Below are 22,766 nucleotides of genomic sequence, written 5' to 3'. Positions count from 1 at the left end.
TAGTCATGTCTGTGAGAGGCTTAACCATGGACGAGAAATTACGAATGAACTTCCGGTAATAATTAGCAAACCCCAGGAAACGTTGTAGTGCCTTAAGATTCTCTGGCCGATCCCACTCAAGAACTGCCCGCACTTTCCCAGGGTCCATACGAAAACCGGACGCTGAAACCAGGAAGCCTAAAAACTGGAGTTCCTGTACGGCGAACACACACTTTTTCCATTTGGCATACAGTTTATTATCCCGCAAGATCTGTAACACCTGCCTAACGTGCTCCTGATGAGACACCAGATCCGGCGAGTAAATTAAGATATCATCCAGATATATGACAACAAACTGTCCCACCAGGTGGCGAAAAATGTCATTAACAAAGTGTTGGAACACCGCCGGGGCATTAGTCAGACCGAATGGCATGACAAGGTTCTCATAATGCCCCTCCGGAGTGTTAAACGCCGTCTTCCACTCATCCCCCTCCTTCATCCTAATCAGATTGTACGCCCCCCTGAGATCCAACTTAGAGAACCATTTGGCGCCCACGATCTGATTAAAGAGATCGGGAATAAGTGGGAGCGGATACGGATCTCGGACCGTAATCCGATTAAGTTCACGGAAATCCAGGCAAGGGCGTAGGCCTCCATCTTTCTTCTTAACAAAGAAGAACCCTGCAGCCACCGGTGAAGATGAAGGTCTAATATGCCCCTTAGCCAGACTTTCTGAAATATAATCCTTCATGGCCTGCCTCTCAGGACCAGAAAGGTTATACAACCTAGCTTTAGGTAACTTGGCCTCAGGGAGCAGTTTTACAGAACAGTCATACTCGCGATGAGGAGGTAGTTCCTGACACCCTTTCTCCGAGAATACATCCTCAAAGTCCGCCAGAAATGGAGGTAAGACCCAAGGAGTAACCGCACCGATGACCGTGTTCATGCAGTTTTTATTACAGAATTTACTCCATTGGCTTATCTCTCTGGTTTGCCAATTAATAACCGGGTTATGCTTAGTTAACCAAGGAAGGCCCAACACTATAGGAGTGGGAAGACCCTCCAACACGTAGCAAGACAACAGTTCTTTATGTATCGCCCCCACTTGAAGTTTTACGTCATGCACAGCTTGCAAAAAACTTCCCTGACCGAGAGGCCTGGCATCGATCGAGAATATGGGGATGGGTTTAGCCAACTCACTCAATCGCATACCTTGAACCCGGGCAAACTGAGCATCAACCAGATTAGCCCCGGCCCCACTATCCAGAAGAACAGATATCCTCTCAGTTCTCGTACCCACCACCACCTCCGCCGGTACGAGAAACTGAGACGAACCTAGGGACGAAATACCTACTCCCAGATTGCCGTCCACCACACAACCTGGGATCAACAGTTTTCCAACGACTCTTCACTCTGCAAGGGACGGGATGGACACCCCCCAATAAAATGTCCCTTTCTCCCGCAGAAGAAACACCTTCCTGTCTTATGGCGCACCACCGGTCCCCTCCCCCGAAATGATGTCCCTCCTAATTGCATAGGCTCCTCTGGACTGACCAGGGGAACCACCATATGAGGGGACCCTGTAGGAGGTGGAGTCATCACAGGGGGTAGAGTTATCCCGCACCTCTCCCGAAGCCGTCTGTCAACGCGAATAGCAAGGGCCATAGCGGCTTCCAGTGACGCGGGAGAGTCATACTGTGCCAACACATCCTGTAATTTGTCGGATAAACCTTGACAAAACTGGCTCCTAAGAGCCGGGTCATTCCACTGGGTGTCCGTGGCCCACCTACGGAACTCCGAACAGAATTCCTCCGCCGGACGATCTCCATGCTGGATCCTACGTAACTTAGACTCAGCAAGGGTGATCCAATCTGGGTCATCATATACGAGTCCCAGAGCAGCGAAAAACCTATCCACTGACTGGAGAGCCGGGGAGCCCGGGGGAAGAGAGAACGCCCAAGATTGTGGGTCCCCTTGTAGGAGCGAGATGACAATTCCCACCCTTTGTTCTTCACTCCCCGATGACTGAGGCCGCAGCCGAAAGTACAACTTGCATGCCTCCCGGAAAACAAAAAACTTGTCCCGCCCCCCAGTGAACCTGTCAGGGAGAGCTACTTTAGGTTCTGGTCCGGCTTGCTCCTGAGGATACAAAACCTTGGACCTAACGTTCGCCAGCTCCATGGACAAACTCTGCAACTGCCGAGCTAGACTGACTACTGGATCCATGGTGGCTGGAGAAAAACTAAGTGGTCGGTGAAAATGTCACGCTGTCTCTGTATACTGGAGGTAGGGGGCCTAAGCTGACCCTAAGCTGGGGCCCTGACTAATCCCTCAACCTGGAGGTACTGTTAAAGGTACAGAGGTCCAGGCCGCCAGCGTAACCCCTACCTCCTGAGGATCCCTGCACCTAAGTAATCTAGTCCTGAGAAGGACCCCGATCACAACAAAAGGGGACAAGTAATAATATGCCCACACACAGTACTTAGACGAACGAGACAGTACAAGGGAAAAACCAAAACCACCTTGCATACAAAAACTACACAACTACAACAGAGGGAACACCAACGGGAAAGGAGATAAATGATAAAGCGAGGAAGGGAAAAAACTCTCCGAATACACTTATCTCTGAAACTCCAAATACCACGATCCGCTCTGTTAGTCTGCATGAAATGCTTTCACCGACACTTCCCTAACAGACCAGCAGGCATTTGAAGGAGTCTCACTACAGCAGCATTGATTGCAGCTGGGCGAGGCTGGACCTCGTCTAGCACAGAGAGAGAGAGAATTAACTCCCTCACTGCCGAAAAACACAAAGCACCAAAAAGTCAGCTGCGAGAAGTCAGGCTGTGTAATCGTGACGATCTTCGTGGCGACACACCCGTGACAACAGGTTGGTGACTCCTGGCGTAAGACAAAGCACTACAGCAGCTGTCTCCTTCTTAGTCCAAAGAGGGCTGCACAAGTACAATGCCTAAGTCAGTCATCGTGAGCTTCAGGTGATTAAATGAGGACATTCGGGCACCGAATAGAAATAAATGGGATAATTAATGGGGGGGTATAACAGCCAAACTGGCACAAAAATCATTGCTTCCTTAGTGCCCACATGCCATTCATTCTTGCTTTTTTAAAGGGAATCTATCAGCAGAATTAACCCTCCTAAGCCGTCTATATGGGCATGTAGGTCATAGGACGCTGAATAAAATTATACCTTGATATCTGCGATCCGATGTCTTTGGCAAGAGTAAGATGGCCGTATAACTCTGACGAGGATCGCAACGCAATGCTCAGACTAACCAGCGGCTCTCCCAACCTGAGTGTAACAGCAGTATAGAAGTACATGACGTCAAGCTCGGGTGGGAAAGCCGTCGGCCAGTCCGACCATTGTGTTGCGATCCTCGTCCAAATTATACGGCTATCTGACTCTTCCTTTATTCCAGAGAAAACTTTCTTTGACCTGTATGCCCATATAGACGGCTTAGGAAGGTTGATACTACTGACAGATTCCCTGTAATACTCTTCTGCGCCATTTGGGTGCTATATGAGCAATAAACTGGGAATTATCTTTACCAAGAGGGCACTAAAGGGCTAAACGGGGCACGTAGGAGGTGATGATTTCTGTGACCATATTTCGTTTATTGATCCCTCTGTGAATTTTTGTTCATGCCCCTATTTCTCCCCAAATAACATACATTGAGCCCTTTACATGGGTAGAACTAGAGCTGAGTATATGATGTTCCTCCATCTTTACCCAGTCATAATCAGTCGTTCATCAGTTACTAATAAACATCTAAAATTGTATACATCCCATAATAACTGTATATATCACTACTCACTATCTCTCTACTTACAGTCTGGTGTTATATCCGGTTTCATCCTCCTCTCCTATCACTATTATATGATCCACGTTCCCTTCTCCGTCCTCTTCCTCACTACTGGACACATAACATAGAATATATGTAGTAACTGTCCCATAAATGACCATTATAGTAATTACTCCTTCATAAGCGAGTGATAGAGTAAGTTCATACAATGTAATGATGGGAATTTCTTGCAGTTACTTTCCAAAATTGCAGAACCAAAGCATTTAATAAATAAATTTGGAAAAACTTAGTGCCCCATGAGAACACAATGATGACATCACGCCGGTCTGTATCTGGTGACTGGAGTCAGGGCGTAAGACTACGTCAGCCTTCTCCTTCTCCGGCATCAGGGCAGAGAGGCTGCACAAGTCCAAATCTCTAGTCATTCATTTTAGCTTTAGGTGCCTAGATGAGGGCAACCGGGCCCTAACTAGAAATACATGGCATAACTAAAGGGGCAATAAATGGCAAACTGGCACAGAATTCAGCGCCTACTTTAGTGCCCACTTGCCATTCATTCTCCATTTTTAGTGCTTTTCTGTAGGGCGATATGTGAGCAATAAATTGGAAATGGGAATCCAGAAGGGCACTAAAGGGGCAGGTGGCACTTAGGAGGCAGTGATTTCTGTGACCATTTGCCATTTATTGCTCCTTTTCTGACCTTTTGTCCATTATCCCCTTTACAAGTGACATTCACTGACCCATTTAGAGGGGCAGGGCTATAATTGTGTCAACTCTAGCGACCGCTACAGGGTCAGAGAAGCCGGGTAGGGAGAGAGAGACTTGTGCAGTAAGAGACCCCCGAGCCCAACACTGATCAGAAGAGGCGAGGAAGCTGACAGAGACCGTTCTCACCGGTTTCTCAGGTTGTCTACCAGTTAGGTTTCATTGCAGCAGTTGGAAGACCTCCGTTTCCCTGCACCACCTACCAGCGCCTCTACCTTCATCTTTATTAGTCACAGTGGCCATCATTTCAACTGTTCTCAATGTCCCATAGCCAAATTGTGGCATCACTGTTCAGTCAAGACCAGGGGCTCAGAACATTGTTTACTACAACCCTGGTGTAGGGGCCCATAAATTATTAGCCCCCAATCGGCCTCTGATGCTCATATATATGTTCAGCCATGTTTTATATCCTTCTCAATTATACAGTCCTGGCCAAAAGTATTGGCACCCCTGCAATTCTGTCAGATAATACTCAGTTTCTTCCTGAAAATGATTTCAATCACAAATTCTTTGGTATTATTCTCTTCATTTAATTTGCTTGCAAGGAAAAAACACAAAAGAGAATGAAGCAAAAATCAAATCATTGATCATTTCACACCAAACTCCAAAAAAGGGCCGGACAAAAGTTTTGGCACCCTCAGCCTAATACTTGGTTGCACAACCTTTAGCCAAAATAACTGCGAACAACCACTTCCGGTAACCATCAATGAGTTTCTTACAATGCTCTGCTGGAATTGTAGACCATTCTTCTTTGGCAAACTGCTCCAGGTCCCTGATATTTGAAGGGTGCCTTCTCCAAACTGCCATTTTGAGATCTCTCCACAGGTGTTCTATGGGATTCAGGTCTGGACTCATTGCTGGCCACCTTAGAAGTCTCCGGTGCTTTCTCTAAAACCATTTTATAGTGCTTTTGGAAGTGTGTTTTGGGTCATTGTCCTGCTGGAAGACCCATGACCTCTGAGGGAGACCCAGCTTTCTCACACTGGGCCCTACATTATGCTGCAAAATTTGTTGGTAGTCTTCAGACTTCATAATGCCATGCACACGGTCAAGCAGTCCAGTGCCAGAGGCAGCAAAGCAACCCCAAAACATCAGGGAACCTCCGCTATGTTTGACTGTAGGGACCGTGTTCTTTTCTTTGAATGCCTCTTTTTTTTTCCTGTACACTCTATGTTGATGCTTTTTCCCAAAAAGCTCTACTTTTGTCTCATCTGACCAGAGAACATTCTTCCAAAATGCTTTAGGCTTTCTCAGATAAGTTTTGGAAAACTCCAGCCTGGCTTTTTTATCTCTCGGGGTAAGAAATGGGGTCTTCCTGGGTATTCTACCATACAGTCCCTTTTCATTCAGATGCCGACGGATAGTATGGGTTGACACTGTTGTACCCTCGGACTGCAGGGCAGCTTGAACTTGTTTGGATGTTAGTCGAGGTTCTTTATCCACCATCCGCACAATCTTGCGTTGAAATCTCTCGTCAATTTTTCTTTTCCGTCCACATCTAGGGAGGTTAGCCACAGTGCCATGGGCTTTAAACTTCTTGATGACACTGCGCACGGAAGACACAGGAACATTCAGGTCTTTGGAGATGGACTTGTAGCCTTGAGATTGCTCATGCTTCCTCACAATTTGGTTTCTCAAGTCCTCAGACAGTTCTTTGGTCTTCTTTCTTTTCTCCATGCTCAATGTGGTATACAGAAGGACACAGGACAGAGGTTGAGTCAACTTTAATCCATGTTAACTGGCTGCAAGTGTGATTTAGTTATTGCCAACACCTGTTAGGTGCCACAGGTAAGTTACAGGTGCTGTTAATTACATAAATTAGAGAAGCATCACATGATTTTTCAAAGGGTGCCAATACTTTTGTCCACCCCCTTTTTTAGGTTTGGTGTGGAATTATATCCAATTTGGCTTTAGGACAATTCTTTTTGTGTTTTTTTCATTGAAGACAAATTAAATGAAGAGAATAATACCAAAGAATTTGTGATTGCAATCATTTTCAGGAAGAAACTGAGTATTATCTGACAGAATGGCAGGGGTGCCAAAACTTTTGGCCAGCACTGTAACAAGTCATTCCCCATTCACTATTAAATATCTACAATCATATACAATCCATGATAAAGGTTTATGTCCCTGTCTCTCTACTTACAGTCCGATGTTCTCTTTTCCGCCTTTTTCCTCTCCTTTCTCTGATGTTACACGTTCTATAATTACTTCTCCCTCTTCTATCTCACTATTGGACACATAACATAGACCAAATTCAGGTGTTTTTTTATCTGCAGTGCTTTTATAATTGAATTCATAAAACAAAGCAAAAAAAACAATATGCAGTAGTAGTAGATGTCCCATGTCCCATCTCATCCCCGGAACACTGCATCTTGAATAGTAAATAGCTTATTGCTTCTTTTGTGACCTTCCGTTCACTATCTCTATTCTCACCAATTGACATTCATTATCTTTTTCACAGAACTACAGCCGTGTCAGCCATAGGGACTGCAATAAAGAAAGCAAGTTTGCCTGAGAGGATGAGGAGGAAGAGAGAGACATGTGCAGGAAGAGAGCTGCACAACTCTCTCTCTCCTGCTCGACAATGATCTGTGCAGGACAGAAAGCTGGTGGTTACCTGTAAAGGCCCTAATCAGCACTAGGCCCCTCCCTGATGTCATTTACTTGAATTTTATAGAATGGAGGAATAGAAATGGGTCACAACTTTATAGACAGTAGAAAAATGCTCTTGAATAAAGAATCTGACCTCAATGTTTTTTTGTTTTGGCTCCTCCATCAGTTTTCATTATGTATTTGCAGCCATGTTTTATACCAAGTGACTGAAAGTACCATAACTATAAGTAAACAATGTTCTATATTTTATGTATATATCACCCATTATATATGTAGTCTCACATTCTCCACTTACCTAATCACACTACAATTCTCACTCTTCACAGATGTTTTCTCTTCTTCCTCGGTCTCATTTTCCTCACTATCAAACACATAAAATAAGTCATATAAATCATATATAATCTACTTTGACATACTTAGGACACAGGGTTATATGAAGACTGGGGTAGTATAGTTAACCCCTTATTGAGGGCGCACTATCTCTGTATGGCGCAGTCTCAAGAGTTGAGTCTGCTCCCTGCAGTGTCGGTGATGGCTCTGTTACATTGCTGCCACCCAACAGTAACTGATGCAATCGGAGCCAGCCGGGATTGCATTAGTATAACCCTTTAAATGCTGCTGTGACGTAAGACATAAAATGGAAAACTACAGCAGCCTTCTCCTTTTATGGCAGTGGGGCAAAAGGGCTGCATGAAACCAAAACCTAAGTCTGATGCTGATTCCTTTCTCACGGACAAGCCATGAGTCAGGGTAGCCAAGGAGTCCAAGGTCTAGAACCAGGAGGGTACATCATAAACAGAGGGAAGAGATGAAGACACAGTCTGGTAATGGCCCGAGGTCAGAATACCGGAAAGATAGCGGATCAAAGCAAAAGGGGTAATACAAACTGGTAGTCAATAGGAAAGTCCAGGGTCTGTCAACAAAATATCAGAAAGTCAGAATGTTGAGAACAAGGCACAGAGGAACAAGCTACGCAGAGCAGAATGCTATGAATGGCAGCTAGCTGGGCCAGACAGCTCAGTTAAGTAACTAAGTAATCACTGGAACACCTGAAGGGAGCTCAGCACCTCCCAGACTCAGATTCAATGGCCGAGCTGTCAACAAAAACACAGACAACTTAGCACCCCCCTGCACCAGACTGGTCAACGGAGCTGTAAAGCATTGCATAGAGAGCTGAACTCATCCCTGCATCAGACTGGACGAACGAATTGTCAATCACTGCACAGACAGCTCAGCACGCCCCTGCACCAGACTGGTCAACGGAGCTGTAAAGCATTGCATAGACAGCTCAGATGGCCCCCGCATCAGACTGGATGAACAAATTGTCAATCACTGCACAGACAGCTCAGCACGCCACTGCACTAGATTGGACGACTGAGCTGTCAATCACGGGGTTCAAAATATACTGAACAGTGATATTGTTACACTAAGTCAGTCATTGTGAACCTTAGGTGATTATATGGTGGCACCTGGACAGAGAATAAATGGCCTCCTTAGTGTCCACTTGTTACTTGTTCATTTCTTAGCGCTCTTCTATGCCATTTGGGTGCTAAAAGATCAATAAATTGGAAATGGGCATCCAGTAGACACTGAGCAGAATGATACTAAATGGGCAAACGTGGACTTAGGAGACATTGAATTCAATGGCCATTTTCCTTTTCTGGTTCCTTTTATGGCATTCTCTTTATTATCTCCTTTCTGACATATATTTTTACCCCTTTAGACAGACAACTGCAGGACGTGGGGCAGTAATTGTGTAATGGAAACCAATGTGTTGCATCACAGAGAGGCATTAAATGAGCAATGGATTAACCCTTGTAACTTGATAATTCTCCGCCTCTTTTCTGAACAGAAAAAGTGTTAGAAATTCTTTCAAAGTTAGCTTCTCACACAGATTTAAAAATATATACTGTTTTTTTCCAGGATTTCCCCAGTCCTGGTCTATGGGTTCCATTAATGCAAATGCAGCAATGAAAGTTCTAAGAACTTGCTTGATGGATTCTGTGCTCGCCCAGGCTGTTTTTATCTTTTTTGGCCTATAAAGATGTAGCTTTTGTTAGAAACAGGGATACTTAAGAAACCTACAGAAAATATCATCTATATAGTGTATCTATAATGAAATAACAAATGAGAGCATTCAGGGGCATAGCTATATTGCATCTATGTCTCATAGTGAAAAGTAACTGAGGACTACAAACATTAAAAGTCGTAGACCATGATTGCACCAATTACTTATTGCTGTGACTCTTCATTAGATGATGCGATCGTTTCATTCGATCCAAAGCAACAGAAATGAAAAACATAAAGTACAAAGTACTGGTTAGTAGAATTGATACTTAGGAAGCCTATGGATAAAGTTATCTGCCATGATGTGCACAAAGACTGTGCGCTCTCTCGCCGGCAACAAAATAGAGAGCACTGTCAGTGCGCATTGTAAGATGATTTCCCAGCGTGCAGAGACCAGCACCATCTCTGCAATTAACGTAACTTGTGGGGGCCGGTGCTTGTTTCTGCAAGCCAGATATTCATCTTACAAGGTGAACTGACAGTGCGCTCTGCTCGGTTACCGGCTTATTACTAGCCCAGCCCCTGAAATGAAGGTCACTGTTGATGCTTCATTTCAGGGAGAGGGCAGAGGCAGTGACCGCAGCTTCTGCCCCCTGATGATGTCTTGTTTGAGTGTCCCAGCATGCACTGGGATTTTCAAACTAAGCATTATCAAAAAAGAAGTAAGAAAAAAAATGTCACATGCCTGCAAGGAATTTTATAGAATGGAAGTATAGAAAGGGAGAACAACTTTATAGACGGTACAGAAATGCTCATGGATACAGGATCTGAAGTTTTATACCATGTGACTGAAAATACCATAACTATAAGTGTATAATGTTCTATGTTGCATGTGTTTATTACCTATTATATATTTAGTCTCAAACTCTCCACTTACCTACTAACACTCCAATTCTCACTCTCCATAGATTTTTCCAGTTGTTCTTCCTCACTCTCATCTTCCTCACTATTGGACACATAAAATAAGTCATATAGATCATATATAATCTACATTGAGATCCAGATAACACAGAGTTATATGAAGACTGGGGTAGTATATCCTGAATGAAGAGTCCCGGTTAACTACTTTTTGAGGGCGCACTATCTCTGTATGGAGCAAGCTCAAGAGTTGAGTCTGCTCCCTGCAGCGCCGGTGATGGCTCTGTTACATTACTGGCATCCAACAGTAATTGATGTAATTGGAGCTAGCCGTGATCGCATTAGTTTAACCCTTTAAATGCTGCTGTGAAGTATGACAGCAGCATTAAAAAGGGGCTTTAACTTGTCGGCTGTCACTTTGTATGCCCGTCCGCTCCCCACACAAGACAATCATAGAGTGCCGATTGGTTGACATTGCAGCTAGGGGTCTACTGGAGGCCTCCACTTCTACCATATGTGATCTCCTACAAAGCCCAGCCTGAATCTTCTTCAGTCTGTACCCATAACAAGTCATTCATCATTACTATTAAACATCTAGAATCATATACAGCCAATAATATGTATCTATCTCACTATCTCTCTACTTACATTACGATGTTATCCTCGCTGCTGTTATTCGCTTTTACCTCTTCCACTGTATTAATGATGTTATATTCTTTCTCTTCCTCTCTACTGAACACATAACATAACCCATTATAAGTTAGGGTTAAAGGGAGTCCAAGCATTGCAATCATGGGGCATTTTTTGCAATGGTTTCACAAAATCCTTGCAAAACTGCACTGTTTTTACTGTGATTTTAGAAAAACCTGGTAAGAAATATACTGTGATCTAAGCCATTAACGCACCGTAGTTAAGAGGACCATTCATGAACAGGTGAGATGTTATTGATGAATTTAGAATTTTACAGGCGAGCACACAGTTCTGCACAGCTCCAGCGAGTGGCGCTCCTAAGCCCAAAACACTGCAGCTTGTATTGTAAAGAGCAGTACAGATAAGTGCAATTATAACATCAAGCCGGTCAGTATCTGCAATCAGGAGATAGGATGTAAATGTCACAGGGATACTGCGATAGAGGTGTGCCAGAAGATTGCGGTGTCTAGTTCCACAAACTCCTGCACTGTTTAGAACTGCTTCACCTTCCTATTAACAGTGCAGGTTTTCATTGCTCTGTCATTGCAAGGGCTAATAGTTCTGTTGATCCCCTGGAGCTCTCCATCCTGAATTGTCTCAGCTGTTCTGTGTTGGCTACTCCCCTCTGGTATATATATTTTCACTGGCACTTGGGAGTTGTCAGTGATAGTTTTTGACTTCCTGGTTTGGATTTGACGAAGTTCAGAGTTTGGAGTTGGTGGTTGGAGAGTTTTTCAGGAGATTTCTGCGTGGAGTTGGTTTGCATGTTTATCCTTATCCTCTCCCACCTAGTCCTCCCCTGATTCCCTCTCGGTTGTTTTGTGAGTGTATTTGTATGATTGTAGTTTTCTTTTATCCCTGTCTGTTTACCCTTGTCTATCTGGTTACTATTTTCCTATTTACTTTTATCCCACACCTTCCTAGGCGGGGGTGGGAGCAGGATAAGGGTTAATATGGGAACATAGCAAGGTATGAGACCCAGGCGTTTCCACCATCCGAGGTAATCCAGGAGAGAGGAACAACCTAGAGTTTCCCTAGTCCAAGGGATCTGGTATGTGCCCATTGTCCCATTTGGGTGCTATAGGAGCAATAAATTTGAAATTGGCATCCAGTGGACACTGAACAGAATGATACTAAAGGGGAAAAGGGCACTTAGGAGACATTAAATTCAATGGCCATTTTCCTTTTATGTCATTCTCTTCTACCTCCTTTCTGACGCACACAGATTAAAAAATATTTTTAAATTTATTTCAAGATTTCCCCACTCCTTGTGTATGGGTTCCATTAATACAAATGTAGCAAAAAAAGTTCTGATAACTTACTTGATGTTTTCCATGCTCGCCCAGGCTTTTTTTGGTGTAATTGGCCTATAAAGATGTAGCTTTTGTTAGAAACAGTGATACAGAAAATATCATTTATATAGTGTATCTATAATGCAATAACAAATGATAGCATTCAAAGGCATAACTATATGGAGTAATTAGGAAAAAAATAGTTTTATCGTATCTGAGATAAACATTTACATATAGCTATAGGGAGTGTAGACCGAGCAGTCGCATTGGGACACCCTCATCTGTCACATATATATTCATCACTGTTACAAATGGTTTATGGTAGTTGAGGGGTCCTGTTACATATTTTGTATTGGGGTCCAATAAGTTCAAGTTACACCTCTGATTGCATCTATGTCTCATATTGAAAAGAAATTGAGACTAGAAACATTGAAAGTCGTAGACCATGATTGCACCAATTACTTACGGCAGTGACTCTTCATTAGGCCCTACGATGTTTCTTTGGGACTTAAAGTGCCTGAAATGAAAAAAATACAGCTCTGGTTACAAGAATTGTTGCTTAGGAAGCCTATGGATAAAGATATCTTCCGTGATGTTCACAAAGGCAGTGCACTCTCTTGCCGGCAACAAAACAGAGCGCACTGTCAGTGTGCATTGTAAGATGGATTCCCAGCATGCAAAGACCAGCACCGCCTCTGCAATTGACGTAGCTTGTGGGGGCCAGTGCTCACCTCTGCAAGAAGGGTATTCGTCTTACAAGGCAAACTGACAGTCGCTCTGCTCTGTTTCCAGGCTCATTACTACTGATATGAGCCAGCAAGAAAGCGCACTGTCTTTATGCACAGCGCACAGTGCACATCGCGCAGGGACTAGCCCAGCCCTTGAAATTAAGGTCAATGCTGTCACTTCGTTTCAGGGAGTGGGCAGAGGCTGGGGCAGTGACCTCAGCTTCTGCCCCCTGATGATGCTTTGTTTGAGAATCCCAGCATGCCCTGGGATTTTCAAATGAAGCGTCATCAAAAAGGAAGTAGGAAAAAGAAAGAAAAGCAGTTAAATAGTGTTGTTAGTGAAGAATAAGAAATTGTTTAAATTAAAGTATATTAGAAAATAGCTTCGATTATGGCATTAAATAGATAGGGATTTAGATTGAAAATCACTTTTTATTTCGGACCACCCCTTTAACACTTTGGCTAATATAAAGAATAAAGAAATATTATCTATATAACCTGTCTCTCAGATAACACATCACCTCCAGAATCTATATAGCTCTATGTTCACATAGATTGTACTACACAGTATGATTATCCTTTAATCTAGGGCTCCAAGACAATATTTGGTCGGTCAGCAGTTCGGGTAAATTTTTGGCTTTACCGTAATTTGCTCATGACCTCATTGTTTTCCTATGGGGGAAATAGATGAGGAACAGTATGAAGAATTCAATGGGGTCTAAATTCTTTATTATTGAAAGCAATTGTATCCTTCCTATGGAAACATTGTAAATGCCCATGAGTGAGAGTGGTAATACCATGATACCATCACTATGGAGTCCCCCCCTTATTGGCACACATACTACTCCTATAGATATGTGGTAGGAAGATGTAATAAGATAAACACCCGAATATTCGCTGTGTGTTCTCTATGAATCTGTTATGGAAAAAGCCAAGAAAAAAACAATGAATAATATTACAAACACACATTTACCAAAATGGTAGGAAGATAAATGACACTATTGAGCCTTAATATAACCAGTGTATTATTACAGGGAGAATCAATAATCCCAGTAATATCAGATACATACATCCCATCCGGATATTCCTCCTCCTCCACTGCTGGTTTCATCCTATTAAAGATTAAGCAAGACAATGAGAATTGTTGGTATCTGCTCCATAGCTGATAACAGGAGATCATCAATAGTTACTAGAGGGTTTTTATAATCAGATATAGACAGTAGTTATGCAGAGTAGGCCATTTATATGGATACACCTAAATTAAATGGGAATGGTTGGTGATATCAACTTCCTGTTTGTGGCACATTAGTATATGGGAGGGGAAAACTTTTCCAGATGGGTGGTGACCATGGCGGCCATTTTGAAGTCGGCCATTTTGGATCCAACTTTATTTTTTTCAATGGGAAGAGAGTCATGTGACACATCAAACTTATTGAGAATTTCATAAGAAAAACAATGGTGTGCTTGGTTTTAATGTAACTTTATTCTTTCATGAGTTTTTTACAAGTTTATGACCACTTAAAAAATGTTTTCAAAGTGCTGCCCATTGTGTTGGTTTGTCAATGCAACCCTCTTCTCCCACTCTTGACACACTGATAGCAACACCGCAGAAGAAAGTTGATATCACCAACCATTCCCATTTAATTTATGTGTATCCATATAAATGGCCCACCTTGTAGAATAGAGACTCCAATTTATAACATAATTATCAATACTCCCAACACTGGGACACTTAAGCCAGTAATGTCTCCACAAACCGGCATGGCAAGCCCTCCAAACATAACCCCAAACACCGGACTTTGGATGGAGTTTGCCCCTTTTACAACACTTTCTGGTGCATATTATAACTATTCTGTTGGGCCTTGCCTTTTCCCTGTCCTTCGACTAGGCCGTACACATGTTTTTGAAAAGTGTCAGGGCTGGTGTAAAAAAACAAACAAAAAGCTCTAAATTGTATTTGGAAGCTTGTGTTACATAAAAATGTACAACTTTTGTGACATAGTGTTAGATGAATTCCCCCTATGAATGAAAATTTGGATACTATAAATCTGCCATGTCTGATCTTGACCTTAAGAAAGAGTCAGACAACCGTGTAACTCAGACAAAGATCTCAACACAATGCTGGGACTGGCCGACAGCTTTCCTGACTGGAGCAGGGCAGCGAGTATTTCTATGCTGCAGTCACGCTCGGGTCAAGAGAGATGATGGCCAGTCCGAGCATTGTGTTGAGATCTTTGTCTGAGTTACACGGTTGTCTGACTCTTCCTTAAGGCTAATGCTCGATGGTAACGCGGAATCAGCTGTCATTCTTCTTACTCACATGGAGCTTCAATGTATCTCTATGAGAGGAGAAGTTGCAGGAGATTATGGGTGACATGGAAGGTGACTCTCCACCATCAAGTGGCCCCAGTCTATCAGAGAAATTGTAGATTTAGGATATGTAAGCATTTACCTTATTTTTCTCTCACAAACAACTCTCACAAATAATTAAACCCTAAAATGATAGGAAAAAAAAAGAATTATTGTAGACATCAAATTTCATTCCTGTTTTGAGATTTATGAAGGAGTGACGGGGGAACAGTCGGTTACCGACACCTCAGCTCATTAACTAAATGTTCACTTTTAAATAAGGGAATAAAAATCTATAAGGGAGGAAGAGACATCCTGACATTACAGGGTTAATAACTATAGACAGAGGAGAAAGTAACACAACATAATAAAGAACATAAAAAGAGGTTAATACAAAGTTTGCTTAAACTTCTCTGCTAACAGCAGCCCTCTAGTGAGTGTCCCGTCGGCAGTTACCGTGATGTCACTGTGTGATGTCACCTCATTCCAAGAATTACCAATCACCAGTAACAACAGTAGCTGTCGGAAGTGACAAAAATCTGCAACCAATCCAGTTCACATCAAATGGTCCTTTAAGGGACTGTACAGGATTAGAAAAATATAACCGCTTTCTTCCTAAAACAGCACCACACCTGTCCACAGGTTGTTTGTGGTACTGTAACTCAGCTCCATAGAAGTGAATAGATCTGACCTGTAACACCGGACACAACCGACAGTTTGTGTTTTTGAAAGAAACGAGACAGAATATTTAAAATCTTGTACAACTCCCATTGGTTCCTTCCCTTATACCAAAACCTTATACAATAGATACCAATGTAATTATTAAAATATCAAGCAAATAGCTTTTTTAGAGAGGAAGAGGATAGGAGCTCAAGAGCCACCCATTGGGGGTAGCAATTGTAAAAGTCAATATCGACCCTTTAAAGGGCCTCGTTAAATGACTTAGAAAAACAAAAACAGAAACTTTATTTGCAGACAAGTGTTTTCAGCTTTTTGCTTCTCATCAGTGCAAAATGCTAGAGCTACTGTCCTCTTCCTCTGAACAAACCACTTGCATTTTTAAATTCCTAGGGAAGCATTTTATGGCCTATAAGTCTCCTTACATCAACTTGGCACTCCCTTCAAGGAAACACTTTACCCCTTAGACCATTTAAATATTATGTAATTGTGATTAAAATGGTAATAGATAAAGATTTATGACAGTTATTTCTATGTTCCTAATTACACTTCATCCATATAAGTAGTGTAGCAGTGCTATCTTTCGTTAAAATCAATTTGACAGGTGCCACGCCCCCTATCAAAGTGTATCAAAGTGTGTAGCCACACCCCTCCTCCCCCTCCCCTATCAGGCCCTGTGTTGTATCTTATTCAGCATTTTATATGAATTTTATATAAGTATAAGTACTCTGGCAGAAATTGCATGAATGTGCTACAATCTGTACTTTCAGAATGCATTACATGTCTTCATCGCTGAAATGTGATCAGTGCTTGGTGATTAGCACTGCTGGTTTGTACAAACGTATAAAATATATGACCTAAGAATCACTCTATCAAATTAGAGTAAATACTCTGCTGGAACTATAAAATTCATATAAAATGAGAATTACACTATCAAATAAGAGTAAATAATCTGATAGCAACATCAAACTCATATAAAATTCATATAAAATGCTGAATAAGATACAACACAGGGCCTGATAGGGGAGGGGGAGGAGGGGTGTGGCTACTCACTTTGATACACTTTGATAGGGGGCGTGGCACCTGTCAAATTGAGTTTGACGAAAGATAGCACTGCTACACTACTCATATACATAATGATGTATTGTACCCATGTATGGATGGCGGATTCAAAGACAGCAGGCCGGTGGGATAGATGACACATTTTGCTCATTAAAATCAAATACTATTAAAGAATGAAGGAAATGAGGAGTGAAAGTGAAAGACACAAGGTATATGATAGGAGATAAATCAGCAGATAATATGAAGCTACTTACACTCCACTAACTGTAAACCCTCGGAGGAGTTCCGTCCGGCAGTTGCTTATATATCAGCGTCACAACATTCCGTGACCTCATAACCGACAATCACCTACAACCAATGCACTGTACATGGAATGGTCTTCTAACCCCTTATGGTCACAACTGGTTTTAGCCTTAAAGAGACAGACCATTTTACTTTATTTATGTTTTTATCATTGCATTGCATCATTTTGTCTATAATTTAATCTTATTTTGCCATGTTCTTTTGTGACTTTTTTTTTCTTATTTGGCATTGAGGAAAAAGTGAAGTTACCCTCTGAAACGCGTTTGATGAATACTATATCCAGCCAAATGTATCCAGCCGTTGAACTACAAATTGCAACATCTTTGAGTGTACTATTATCCAATTCTGTTGTTTTTATAAACATTCTGTATATCTGTGGTACCACATTTTCAATTGCATCACATAAAGCTAATAAAAATGTCTAAAAAATAAAATATGAAAATTCTAAATCACCCCTTTTCTTCCGATAATAATTCAGAAATAAAAAATAAAAAAATAAGAATTTTTGATATTTCTGCATCTGGAAAAAGCATGATCAAAATATAGAATTATTAAACTAAAACAGTAAATGTCATAATGAGAAATGAAAAAAAACTTGAAAAAATGTGGAACTCAAAAACTCCTTAAAAATTGCAATTGAAAGTTAGCATAAAATTTTAATTTTCCCAAAATGTTACCATTGAACGTGTCAGCTTGCTACCAGTGGCGTACCACTAATGGTGGCAAGTCTCCAGAATGCTATGCGGCCCATGAGTCAGGGAGGCTAGTGCCAGCGGTGGCATCAGCCCCCCACCTGGCATCGCACTTTCAACTGTATTGGCATCCTGAATGCCAATACGGTTGAAAGCAATAATTTAGGAGAGAGCATCAGCTGACATCTCAGTGCAGCAGGTGCGATGATGTCACTACAATGTATCCACTGTGCCGAGCAGTGCAGAGTATTTATTAGTGAGTATTTATTTATTTTAATCAATGAGTACACGTGGAGTCATTATATTATATGGAGGGCAATGGGGGGCCCATTATAATATATGGAAGGCAATATAGGGCCATTATATCACATGGATGGCTATGTGCGGGTCATTACATTTTATGGTTTTATGGAGGGCTATGTGTGGCCATTATATTATATGGAAGGCTATGTGGGGCCCATTATATTATATGGAGGGCAATGGGGGGGCCATTATAATATATGGAAGGCAATATAGGGCCATTATATCACATAGATGGCTATGTGCGGGCCATTGCATTTTATGGAGGGCTATGTGGGACTCATTATATTTTATGGAAGGTTATGTAGGACTCATTATATTATATGGAAGGCTATGTGGGGTCATTATACTGTTTAGAGGGCTATATTGGGGACATTAAACAGTTTGGTGGGATACATGGGGCCATTATACTGTTATTAGGGCTATATGGTAGCTATTTTATTATTGGGAGGGTTATATGGGGGCTATTATAATGTTTGGAGGGCTATGTGGGGCCATTATGATGTTTAGAGGGCTATGTGAGGGCAATTATAGTCTTTAGAGAGCTATGTCTTATACTGTTTATGAGGATTAGTGGAGGCCATTATACAGTGTGGAGGTTTGTGTAGGGTCCATCATACTGTGTTGGGTCATCATATTGTATGGAGGGCTGTGTTGGAGTCAGAGTTAGAGCATCGTACTGGGTTGGGGTCACCATACTTTGCCAAGTGTGTACCGTAGGGTCATCGTACTGGGCATCTGGAGGGTGCACAGCAAACACAGCAAACCTTCTTGCCACAGCTCGCATTGATGTGCCATACTGGATGAGCTACACTACCTGAGCAACTTCTGTGGGTTGTAGAGTCCATCTCATGCTACCACGAGTGTGAAAGCACAACCAACATTCAAAGGTGACCAAAACATCAGCCAGAAATCATTGGTACTGAGATGTGGTCTGTGGTCCCCACCTGCAGAACCACTCCTTTATTGAGTGGGTCTTGATAATTGCCAATAATTTCCATCTATTGTCTATTCCATTTGCACAACAGCATGTGAAATTGATTGTCAATCAGTGTTGCTTCCTAAGTGGACAGTTTGATTTCACAGAAGTTTGATCTACTTGGAGTTATATTCTGTTGTTTAAGTGTTCCCTTTATTTTTTTAAGCAGTGTAATAATACTCTTTATTTATATAGCGCCAACCTATTCCGCAGAGCTTTACAATTCAGAGGTTCATATTCAACAGTCATAAGTAACATAGCTAAAGATAATACAATAATTAAAGCAAAACGACCCTGCTCGTAAGAGCTTACAATCTACAGTTAGGTGGGGGTGACACAAAGTACAGGGTCTTATTTACAATGATGGTCCAGCCATCTTGAGGGGATGAGGGATAGATAAAGGCTGCATGAGCTCATCACCAGCCAGTATCAGTAAAGCTTTTGGGTTCGGTGGAGACTTATGCCATGTCGCCTAGGCTATGTCCTTCAGAATCTGAGGTTCAAGAAGCAGGAGCTCATACCTACTGCCCACAAGCTGCGGTTGCTCACATACTACAAACATCAACCACATCCACTTCCTTGTGCCAGCAAAGCGTCCAATTGTCCGTGCTTGAGAGCTTGGAAAGAATGCGTGAATAGGCAGCCACGCACCCACAGGCACAAATACTAAACCCGCAGATAGCCAAATTGCTAGCTATGGAGATGTTGCCATTTAGGCTTATGGGAACACAGTCTTCCGTGATCTCTTGGCTGTGGCTGCCTCACGATACAGTGTTCCCAGCCACCACTATTTTGCCCGGTGTGCCGTCCCTGCGTTACACAAGCACGTGTTAAACAATCTGAACCGTGCTCTCACCAACGCCGTAACCCAGAAGGTCTACCTAACAACAGATACCTGGACAAATTGTTGTGTACAGGGACGATACATTTCTGTAATGGCACACTCGGGGAACCTGGTGGAGGGTGGGACAAAGGTCCAAACTGGAACATCACACATCCCACCAACGCTAAGAATAGCAGGTCCAACTTCTGTCAGGGTTTCCACCTGTTCATATTCCACTTCCGCTCTCCCCTTCTCTTGCTCCTCATCCTCTGCTGAATTACCCTCCTTATCACTGCCAAGCTGGGACCTGTGCATCAGCGCATCGGCAAAGTGGCAAGACGCTCTGTTGAAGCTGATCTGTTTAGGTCAGAAAGCACACAGTGCAACAGGGCTGTGGCAAGCTTTAAAACAACAGACCAGTCAGTGGCTCTCCCCGCTGCACCTCCAACCTGGTCTGGTCGTCTGCGATAATGGGTGTAACCTGGTGGCGTCTTTAAAGATTGGCAAGCTGGTACACGTGCCATGCATGGCTCACGTGCTGAACCTAGTTGTTCAGAAATTTCTGACAACTTTCCGTGACTTGCCGTACCTACTTGAGAAGATGCGCTGTATTAGCGCCTATTTCCGCCATTCCTCTACTGCTTTTGGTGCTTTTACAGTGCTGCAAAAGCGCTTGAATTTGCCAAGTCACCAACTCATTTGCGACCTGCCCACGTGGTGGAACTCCACCTATCATATGTTGGCGAGGATTTGTAAACAGCAGAGGGCAGTAGCTGAATACCAGCTTCAGCATGCCGGTCAGACTGAGAGTCAGCCACCACAAATAACAACTGTCGAGTGAGTGTGGATCGCTGACATTTGTGAGGTTCTTGAGAATTTTGGGTACTGCACCAACCTCGTGAGAGGTGATCAGGCTATTATCAGCGTAACCATCCTGCTGCTGTGTCTCTTGAAACAATCACTGCATAATCTCAAAGAGGAAGCTTTGAGTGCCGAGCATGTTGATATGGAGCCAGATTTCCCAATGGGTGATACTACCCAGCCCAGCCAATATTCTGAGGCAACATTGGGTGATGAGGAGGAAGATGAGGAGGGAGAGGATTTGTTTTTCTGTGCTACCAAGGGGACTTGTAATGCTACAGAGGGGACACCCAACCCAAGCCTCATGTCTGTCCAGCCTGGATGGGCTTAAAAGGAGGAGGTGGAGGAGGAGAAGGAGGAGGCGAGTCAGCGTGAGGAGAGGATGGATACTGTTTCTACTGTTGGGGACACAGAACATTTGCCTTTTTGCAGCTTGACCCACATGGCACCATTCATGGGTAAGTGTGTGTGGCAAGACCCTCGCCTGATACACATTTTATCCAACAGTAATAATAATAATAATTTTTATTTATGTAGTGCCAACATATTCTGCAGCACTTTACAATTAAGCGGAGACATGTACATACAATAAATTCAATACAAGGTAAGACAGTTTAAACAGTTACATTAGGAGTGAGGTCCCTGCTCACAAGCTTACATTCAATAAGGAAATGGGTGGACACAATAGGTGAAAAGTGCTTGTTATTTCAGGTCAGGCAATTATAATAAGTAGGGATTTTCATATAACACTGCATGATCCGGTCATCAGGCAGTATGTTTAAGTGCAATAATCAAGTATCGAGTGTAGTTATCATGTGCATGGAGGGTGTGGAGACAGATGAATAGTAGGGTGCAGATTCAGAATAATATTTAGAAGGAGGGAACAAGGGAAAGTTAGTTTACTGAGTAGTTGAGGTGGTAGGCTTGTTTAAAGAGATGGGTTTTTAAAACATGCTTGAAGACGTGGAGGCTAGGCATCAGTCGGATCGTCTGGGGTAGAGCATTCCAGAGAACTGGTGCAGCACGAGAGAGAAGTTTTGCAGACAGAGGTGCGAGGTTCGGATTATGGGGGATGTTAGTCTTAGGTCATTTGTAGAACGGAGGGCACGTGTAGGGCGAAAGACAGAGATGAGAGAAGAGATATAAGGTGGTGCAGAACTTTGGAGAGCTTTGTGGGTGAGAGTGATGAGTTTATATTGGACCCTGTAGCAAATGGGTAACCAGTGTAATGACTGGCACAAGATGGAGGCATCGGTGAAGCGGCTGGACAGAAATACGATCCTGGCTGCCGCATTCAGGACGGATTGAAGTGAAGAAAGTTTGGTAAGAGGGAGACTGATCAGAAGAGAGTTGCAGTAGTCCAGACGAGAGTGAATAAGACCGACAGTAAGAGTTTTAGTAGTTTCAAAGGTGAGAAAAGGTCGAATTCTGGAGATGTTTTTAAGGTGTAGGTGACAAGAGCGACGTATACTGGTTGGCCACCTTTCTTGATCCACGGTACAAGGAGAAATTTCCTTCTCTCCTTTTGGAGTCAATAAAGAGTTTTACAATTGAATTGATCAAGAGGGCCGTTGTAGATCAGTTGCTGAAAACATCACCCTCAGACAATGCTGATGGCAGAGGTACCGGCTCTTTTCAACACCAAGGGATAATGGGGAGAGACACAAACACCAGATCCAACAGAAGTGGGGGGAAAATGTGCACAAATTGGGCAATTTTCAATAAATCAGCACAACAGTAAAGGCTATCTGTGCCTGTAACAATGCCAAGGAGGGATAAGTTGCAGAACATGGTCAAGGGGTACTTAAGTGACTATATGTGCATCCTTTCTGACACTTAAGTTCCCTTTAATTATTGGGTGTCTAAGCTGAACGCTTGGCCCAACCTCTCCTTATATGCCTTG

Source organism: Phyllobates terribilis, unplaced genomic scaffold, assembly GCF_046119375.1.
Source record: "Phyllobates terribilis strain yellow unplaced genomic scaffold, ASM4611937v1 Scaffold_4__5_contigs__length_816908805, whole genome shotgun sequence".
NCBI lineage: Eukaryota > Metazoa > Chordata > Amphibia > Anura > Dendrobatidae > Phyllobates > Phyllobates terribilis.
This window is presented reverse-complemented; position numbering follows the sequence as displayed.